The sequence below is a fragment of the Canis aureus genome, chromosome 11 (genome assembly GCF_053574225.1).
Source record: "Canis aureus isolate CA01 chromosome 11, VMU_Caureus_v.1.0, whole genome shotgun sequence".
Classification (NCBI taxonomy): domain Eukaryota; kingdom Metazoa; phylum Chordata; class Mammalia; order Carnivora; family Canidae; genus Canis; species Canis aureus.
In genome coordinates, this window is record NC_135621.1 from 70126406 (window position 1) to 70136404 (window position 9999).

Consider the following 9999-nt stretch of genomic DNA (forward strand, 5'->3'; position numbering starts at 1 on the left):
TAGAAAGCAGCTTTTCATCATCTTCTAAATAACCCCATCAGATTCTTTGCTTTGTAGAGAGTGTGTTTACTTTATAATCTGATTAGAGTGATGGTAATCATGTTAGGGTGTCTAGACTTTCCAAGGTCAAACCCCTGGCCTCTGTATGGCTTATTCCTGTCTAATAATCTGACATCTCAGTCGACCGCGTGGCCATCGGAAGCAGTAGCTTCTCCCCGAAGTTCCAAGATGCCTTGTAATTATAACCCCCTCGTCAAACGGCAAACTCAACTCCCCTGTTGAATTAGGCCGGAGAGATTAGTTACACCAACCACATTTCATTTTCTTCAAAGTGAATTTCATCTTGGAATGTATCAGTGACCTCTATGTAAGCTATCATATCCTCTTCCATCTCAGAAACCAAGACTCTAATGAGTCAGATTATATTAAATAATTCAGCAATTCAGCTTCCCCCTGTGATCTTAGTTTTTTGTTAAGTGCTACAGTTTGGGGAAGCCATTTTTCCTATAATGAGCAGGAAAGATATTTAGTATTTTTTTTCTTATTATTACTCAAAAGCTAAATTCATTACAAAATGTTTAAAGCTCACAGTTAGACCTGGAATTCAAATTGTACTTGGAAGGTAAAAATCCATTTCTGGACTCTAAGAGCAACACACTGTAAGGTCTCGTATTCATCCATGCAAACGACAGTGGACCATAAGTAAGTAGTCAGATAGATGAGCTAGAAAGTCCTCCCGAAGATACACAATCTGCCACTTTCGTCCTCCACTCAGTTAAACTTTCATAAAATTCTGGATCCATATGTGGGTTGTTGCTGTTTTGTTTTGTTTTTTCCAGATAGGAATGGGGTATGTGGTAGTCATCCTATATTCAGGATAATGGATTTGGATATTATGCCGGCCAGGGGTCTTAGCTACAAGCAACAGAAACTAGCTCTGGTTGATTAAGCAGGAAAAAAAGAAGAAAAAAAATATGTATAAATAAATAAATAAATAAATAAATAAATAAAAATATAAATATATATATATATATTTGTTGCTGAGTTATTAAGTAATTCAAGGAGTTTCCAACATGATTAGAACCAGGCTAGAAAAGGAGCCCAGACAAGGGAGCTAGGCAGCAGGTGGACCCCCGCCAAGAGCACGCCCCCGAACCCAGCCAGGGAGGAACCACCCCTACCACTGAACAGTGGATGCTGCAGGTCACGTGGCAGCCACGGACACTGAGCTTTGGATGTGCTCCTCCTGCTACCACCAGCTCGGTACCTTTGGATTCTCCACCGTCTCTGCCTCCTTACGGCGCCAGCTCCCAGCTCAAAATCACTAGTGGGTGAACCTCTTCGGTCAAGCCTAGGTCAAGGGCCTACGTGCCAGCTGCAGGGGAAGCTGAGACGACATCTGGACTTGTCAGCTTCTAAAGTGGGAGGCAGGCAGCCAAGAAAATGAGAGCTGCCCCTTACAGGTATGACAGGGAGGTAAGTAGTCATAACAGATCACATCTTGGGCTCTGGAGTCAGACCACCTGAACTGGAATTTATGGTCCATCACTAGCTACGTGACCTTGGACAAATTACTTTAAATCCTTAATCGTTTCTATTTCTTCCACATGGCCACGCAGAACGCCCGTGCCCATTTCAAATAAAAATTAACAGACAGGGGATTCCCCGGGTGGCTCAGCGGTTTAGCACCTGACATTGGCTCAGGACGTGACCCTGGGGTCCCGGGATCGAGTCCCGTGTCCAGCTCCCCGCAGGGAGCCTGCTTCTCCCTCTGCCTGTGTCTCTGCCTCTCTCTGTGTCTCTCATAAATAAATAAAATCGTAAAAAAAAAAAATTAACAGACGAGACCCCCCCAACGAGGGAGGTCTTTTTGGTGCCCTGTCCCCAGACACTCCTTCGGCACCGCTGTCCCATCACCAGGGTGATGACACAGTTCCAGGGTTCAGGAAAGGACAGTTGTGGAAACATACAGCTGTGGAGAGATGGTGCCATCTGCTTTGGGAAGGGCGGGGTGGGGGGCGCGATGCACTTTGTCTCCTCCTCTGTGCACCTGCTGGCGCTGCCTGGCCGGAGGCTCGGACAGGGAGAGGCCAGAATGACCAGGGGTCACGACCACAGGCATCAGCTGGGCCCAGGCAGGTAGTGTCAGTGAGTGAACTGGGTCAGGAATAGGCAATAAAGACGGCTGGGGCCTAAGGAAGGAAAAGAAAAGAAAAGACGAGAGAAAAGAAAAAAAGGAAAAAGACATCATCCACTATGTTAGGGTTTGTTTGGGTTTCGGGGGTTTTCTTTTAATAAAAACAGCTTTCTGTTTGTAGAGAGACCGCACTCTGAAACAAAAACAAAATTAATTCCTCTTGGCAAACTATTACACTTTCTTGTATGAGGCATGACGTCTGTTGTTCCCTTTTCTTCCCTTGACTGCCAGGAGGCTCAAAACTATATGTTGTGCTTCCCTTTGGCTTTTTAAAGATGTTTTTGTTTTTGTTTTTAATAAGCCCTACACCCAACTTGGGGCTTAAACTCACGACCTTGAGATCAAGAGTCACATGCTCTACCCGCTGAGCCAGGCAGAGGCCTCCCTTTGATTTTTTTTTTAATATGATATCTTCTCCTTCCCATCCCTTTCCTCTTCTCTCTCTCTCTCTCTCTCTCTCTCTCTCTCTCTCTCTCACACACACACACACACACACACACTTGCCTGGTGGTCTATAAAGATATAACATAGATAACAACTGTAATATGGATTAAATATTTCAGATTTTTTAATTCCTTAGTATTAAGCATTAGTCTGTGCCAAGTATGTGCCAATACATTCCTTCTGTCTAATGTATTTTCCTCTAAAACCTTCTATGAATGGCTGAACCCATCGTAAAGTACCACTGTATAAATTCTAATAAATTCTGGCTTTATCAGTGAACCCTAAAGGGATCCTAATCCTAAATCGTCTTGTTATTCTCATTTTAAAGACCTAAAGTGTTTCTCTCTGGCAGTGTTTTGGTTTTGTTTATGGTGTTGTTTTTCTCCTTCTTTCTCTCTCTCTCTCTCTCTTTTTTTTTTTTTTTTTGACTCACTACCATCTCTGTCTGCAAGCCAAGATTATGAAAAGTGATGATATACTTTAGGAAGGGGCCATAGATCCAAAATTAATCTCTACCAGAGTTAATTCCTGCATAAATTAAGCTGAATATGTTTTCCAACACCATAAATCAAGTGTAATAGGTATAAATAAAACATGAACTCAGGCTTCCTCATTTATAACTTCAGATCTATGACACTTCGGTGTGGAAAGGGGCAAAGTCGTTTTCGTTTTTTTCCTCTTTAGAGCCGTTGGGCTAGCCACCTCAAAGATTGTAGTAGATACTGAAAAATCAAATAGATTTCCTCTTAAGGTGTCAAGATGATCCAGCGGAGAACTAACCTAGAGTGGGCGTTGGGTTGTGCGTCATCCCCTTTACTCGGCCAGTACCCCTACGCCTCAGCTGTGTGCATGTCCCCTGCCAACAGCCTTGCCTAGAGAATCACGTCCTATCCACCCCCCAACAAGGCTGGGGCAGCCCACAGGCAAGGAGAGCACAGGGGGCCAGCCCCCTCCTCCCTGCTCCGTCTTGAGGCTTATACTACAGAACTCCATTGTCCAACATGGTAGACATTAGCCATGTGTAACTCTTCACATTTAAATTAAATTTTAAAATAAGTTTGTCAGTTATGCTAGCCATATTATGAATACTCAGTGGTCGTGTGTAGCAAGTGGTAACTATACCGGACAGTGACCATTATATAGAACATTCCCAACATTTTAGTTTTATTGGACAGCACAGCTCCAGAGTCCACCCACCATGGATCTGGCTAAGGTTAGAGTTCACCTAGGTGATGTCCATGCTCAGCTCTTTCCCCCTCCCTATCCTGCCTTCCTATCTTGCCTCTTTGACTCCTATTTATTGATTTTTCTGAAGAGTACTCCTTCAATAAATTATGTATACCCAAGTCCCTGTTTTAAGCTCCGCTTCTAAGGAATCCTGTCCAAGACACCATCTATTTGGGTTTTTTTTTTAATCTTAAAAAAATATTTATTTATTCATGAGAGACAGAGAGAGAGAGAGAGAGAGAGGCAGAGACACAGGCAGAGGGAGGAGAAGCAGGCCTCCCACAAGGAGCTCAATGCGGGACAAAGTCCCAGATCCCAGGATCACACCCCGAGCAGAAGGCAGATGCTCAACCGCTGAGCCACCCAGGCGTCCCCAAGACACCATCTAGATTGATTTCAGCTGTAGGCTCACTGTAAATCAACTAAACATTTACATATGGAAGGCTTCGATTTCCTTACCCTAAAAGATACTGGTGCATGATTGTTTTCTAAAGCATAAGCTCATAGGGTCAGTGGGCCAGGTATTCACAAAAGCAAAAGGGCTCTGAGAACAAAATGAAGTAGTCTTAAATCCTCTAACTTTGTGACAATTTTATTTAGCCCAATATACCCAAAATATTAAAATTTCAACATGCAATCAATATAAAACTTTTTAATGAGACACAGTACATTCTTTTTTTTTCATATCAGGCCTTCAAGATCCAGTGTGCGTTTACACATATGCTACATATCATTTTGGACTGGCTGTATTTCCACTGCCTTTAGATTTTATGCATATATTATCTATACAAAATTAAAAACAAATTATTGCTTTTTAAGTGAGATTAAGAACAAAACAATTTAGAACCAAAGTTTCCAAACAACTGAACCCAATGGTCTCCCTTGCAGGTCAATTGTAAGGATCAAATAAAATTATTCACGTTGATGCCCTGCACGGTCTGACACTTAGTAGGTATGAAATAAATCATAGTCTTGAATTAAAATCACAGCTACCCTCATTAAAGCTTAAGAGACACAACCTTAATAACTAATTGATGCAAAATCTGTGGTGTACAACTGCAACGAAACTTTTCTTTGGAAAGAGCATGATGGTGGGGAGCGGGGAAAGGAAGAGAGGGTTGGGCTAGCACTCTTGTCACTAACCCAGCATCCTGCCTGGGTTGCCGTGTTTTTGTTTTTTGTTTTTCAGAACAGTATGTTACGTCCGTGTGATGAAGGCTAGGTTTGTTAGTGGGAAGAATGAAGAAATGGGTAAAGCGAGTTGGGTTAAACAAGCAAGAAGAGCAGTGTATAGCCGCCGGTTATCTGGACAAAGAAATGTCCTATTCGCCAGCCCAGGAGAAATGAAATCTGGATAAGTAAGACATTAATGAAATCTCCTCCTACAGAAGGAATAATTGAGAGGCCCTTAATTCTGTTGGCAACACGGTGAACCACCCTTATCTCCACTGAGGTCCTCCCTCCATCCATGGTCCCATGGCCCCAGCTGTGGAGCAGCTTCAGTCCTATGGAGTGTGGTTCCTTCTGCTTTAGACTGGACTAGAGAGGTATGGAAATCAATACACTTTTCCAAAGAGGTGGTCTGAGACCACACGAAATGCAATGTGTTCAAAAACTGGGAATACTAGGGGCACCCGGGCGGCTCAGCCAGCTAAGAGTCTGGCTCTCGATCTCAGCTCAGATCTTGATCTCATTGGTTGTGAGTTCAAGGCCCGTGCTGGGCTGCATGCTGGGCCGATTTACTCCCCGCTTGAACTGATACATCCATCTCCTGTCCAGTAAAACCGATGCTCCTGGTTCTCAGGCCTGCATGTTGGGCCTGGAACTAGACCACGGGCTTTCGTGGGCCTGCAGTTCAGGAGCTGCAGACCTCTCGTTCTCCAGGTCATGCGAGCCAGTCCCTCATAGTACATCTCTCTGTATGTATCTCTATGATTTCTGATTAGTTCTGTTTCTCTAGAGAACCCTAATACAGACTTCAACACACCTTTTAGGGGAACACAGATCAACCCATTGCGCGATACAACGGCAGGAGCCAGGGAAGACAGAAGTATGGGAGGGACCCGGGAGCTGGCAAGCATGGACCCAAGAGCCACATTAGGCATCAGGCCAGGGATTGCATTTACTGAGAGTCAGGGGTGTGGGGGAGAGTGAAGGCAGCTAGATATGAGCTTCTCTTCCCACCCCTGTTTCCCGCCAAGGAACCCAGCTGCAATCTCGGAGAACACAAAGGGAAGCACTCCAAAACGTGTTGCAAAACGCCCAGTTCCTGAGCCAGATGCAAGCGGCCTTGCCACACTGGAGCGAAAAAACGAAGAAAGTCGAGGCAAAGGGTGACTTTGTACTTACTTCTCTGCAGTCCCTGGGGCACAATGAAACAGAGGCTTCCAGCTCAAGACTTCTGCTGCCAGGATTCTAGCACGGTTTGCCAGCCTGCCCTAACCAACTGTGCATTCCTTATTCCTCGGGAATCCCAGTTCTGGAAGCATTTGCCACAAGCCATTCAGACCCCATCAGCATCCAAGTCTCCCTAAGCGGATGTCTTTTTGTTTTATGTGGTCAGACTTGAATGTCCAGGTTGCAACCCTAAGGAAGCATTGCTCAGACATTAGTCGTTCAGGGTTGTGAGAACCACCCAAACACATTCTGAAGCACAAGCCACATCGGCCGGGCCGCAACACAAAGAATATTCTGTGCCTTTATGCTTAGGATTCCCTTCTTGGCATCCATATACGTGCTTTTCAGTGCTCTGTCACACCGGCCCTGGATGCTGCTCACACTCACGTGTGTGTGTGTGGGTGGGGGGAGGGCAGAGGAGCCTGGAAGGGTTTGGGCAGAAAAGAGCAGATGCGCTGGGGAGGTAGAGGCGAGAGTGAGTGGTTACACATGGGCAGAGCTTAACTGCACGCAGTGACCAAAGGGAGGATGAAGCCCAGAATAGGAGTCATCACAGTATTTGCTCCTTACATTTACTGAGCACCTACTAAGTGCTCCACAAGGATTATCTTATATAAGCCTCACCACGGGGGCGCCTGGGTGGCTCCGCAGGTCCGGCGTCTGCCTATGGCTCAGGTCATGGCCTCAGGGTCCTGGGATCAAGCCCCCACGTTGGGCTCCCCACTCTGCAGGGAGTCTGCTTCTCTTTTGCTCTCTCTCTCTCTCTCTCTCTCTCTCAAATAAATAAAGAAATATTTAAAAAAAAAAAGAGGAAAAGGATGAAACTTTATTTTTTAAAAGAAAGCCTCATAACAATTCTGTGAGATAGAAACTAGGATTGTCCTCATTTTAAGAGTGAGAATCCTGCGATTTAAGGAATTACATTCAACATTATGTTTGTCAAATTGGTCCCCATCGTACCAGTTGACTGTGTTGTCAACATTTCCACTGCCGAGCTCCATTTGTGTAAATAGATCACAATCTACTCCTGCAGTCTCCCACTGAGGGGCACTTGGGTTGTCTCCAGTTTCTGCTGTTGCTGACAACGGTGTTAGGGACATTTTTGAACTTGTCATCAAGTCCACATATGCAAGAATTTCTCTAGGCTATTGCAGGGTCAGATTATTTTCCAAAGTGTTTGCACCCGTGGGCACCCTTCAGCTGCGTGTAGGAGTCCTTGTTCCACATTGTCACCAACTCGAGGCCTCTCGTGTTTGCTAAGATAGTGGGTGTGTAAAATGGGACCTCGTATGATGCCAACTTGTATTTGAATATCATCATATTTGTATTATATTATTATTATTAATCACATCCAGCTAAAGTTTGTTCACATCTACCTCAGTTTCGCCTTCGTGTTTACCGGGTATTTTTGCTCATCATTCCTCCTTATATTTCTGACCTTCTTTTTTTTTTTAAAAAAAAAAAAAGATTTTATTTATTTATTCATGAGAGAGAGAGAGACAGACAGAGAGAGGGAGAAGCAGGCTCCATGCAGGGAGCCCAACGCAGGACTCGATCCCGGGTCTCCAAGGTCACGCCCTGGGCCGAAGGCGGCGCTGAATCGCTGAGCCACCCGGGCTGCCCTATTTCTGACCTTCCTACTGAGATTTTTTTTTTTTTTTCCTGAATGATACCCTTTAGGAGTTCATTAAGTTAAGAGCCTTTGGTTATAAATTTCCTCATTCTTTGCTACTCTGAAAATATCTTTATTTAGCCTTTGTTATTAAAACAAACAAACAAACAAAAACCTTTGCTGGAATTACAATCTTATTTGGACAGTGTGTTGGAAGATATTCTTGCCTGTTTCCCCTTGTTGTTATTGAGAAGCCTACTGTCGCCCCACTTGCCTTTCCTTTGTAGGTGATCCCTTTTCTCTGGCTTTTTAAAAGATCCTTGGTATTTTGTGGAATCGTACAAAAATGTGTCTGGGTGTAGAATTTTTTTTCTATTCTGTTTGATGTGTGTTGGTCTTCCTGTATCTGTAGATCCATGGCTTTCACCATATTTCACCACTTCGGGCGTTGTCTCTCTTCTCGTGCCCCTTCTGTCTTCCACACTGTTGACTTACCTGTCATCCTCATCGCCCCAGGTCTCCGCGCAGGAGTGCGGGTAATTTCCTCAGCTCTTTTCTATAGTTTGTCACTTCTTCTCCCAGCCATTCCTAATCTGGCATTTAACCCATCCATCGGTTACTCATAGCAAGATGATAACTTTCCATTTCTGAAATGGATCCCCTTTCGGATTTCTAGGTCATTGTTGGTAGTCTCTTCTGTGCACATTTTTAAGGTGAATTTTGTTGTTGTTGTTTTTAGTTTTTAGTTTTTATTGGTGTTCAACTTGCCAACATACAGAATAACACCCAGTGCTCATCCCGTCAAGCGCCCCCCTCAGTGCCCGTCACCCAGTCACCCCCACCACCTGCCTCCTCCCCGTCCACCACCCCTAGTTCGTTTCCCAGAGTCAGGAGTCTTTATGTTCTGTCTCCCTTTCTGATATTTCCCACACATTTCTTCTCCCTTCCCTTCTATTCCCTTTTACTATTATTCCCCAAATGAATTTTGAATCTTTAAATCATCTTTAAAGGTTCTTTAAAGTTTTCGGTATCTGATCATCACAACATCTGAATTCTTGGAGGAGCATTATGGTTGGTTTTTTTGTTTCTTCTGACCCTCACTCTTCATTAATTTCCTATAACTGCTATAACAAATAATCGCAGAATTAGTGATTGAAAACAACCCAAGTTCATCCTCGGAAAGTTCTGGAAGCCAGACGTCCACAATCACTTGGTTAAAGCCAGGGTGGTGGAAAGGCTGCTTTTTCCAGATGCAGAATCAATTTCCTTCCCTTTTCCAGGTTCTCAGAGCCACGTTCATTCCGGGGCTTGGGACCCCTTCCGTGCCTCGCTCCAGCTTCTTGCTCCCATAGTGATGTCCCTACTTCCGTAGTCCAGTCGCCTTCTTCTTCCCTTTTATAAGGATACTTGTGTTTGCATTGAAGGTCCACTTGGATCATCCAGGATAATTTCCCCATCTCGATATACTTAATCACAGCTGCAAAGTCCCTTTTCTCATACAAGGTAACATTCACAGGAGCCAGGGACTGGGACTGGGATATTTTGGGGGTTCATTATTCAGACTATGACACACTCATAGTGTCAGAGACTGGAGGTTGCCAATAAGTATCCCTTCCCCCATCCCTTCCTAGAAATGAAAATATGGATTTTTTTAGCCAAGCTTCTTGTCAGCCAGTTAAAACTCCCTGTTTTTTGTTTTTTTCTTGTTTTGACATCCTGATGTGGTCGATGGAATTAAAATTTTACCAGTAAGAAAAAAACAAATAAATAACATTTTACCAGTAAGTTATAAGCGGAGGGGCTGTGTGCAGCATCCAGAATCATGTTTTTGAAGAGAATAATCATACTCTTCTTGTCCTTCCTTCCATAATGGTCTGGAAGATGGGTGTCTGGGGCTCTGGGAGCCACCTGGGATCACGAGCACAGTGATCTTAACCAAGATCTCAGAGGATTCATAAACCATAAGAAAACCGGTCCCTGATGAATTTGTGATAAACCTGCCCTGGACACCTCCTTCTTGGTTTGTTTTACAGGAAAACAAATAAATGCACGTCTAAGCCACCTTTATTGGGTTTGTTTGCCATGGCAGGCTAAATTTAGTCCTAAGTGCTATCATCATCAC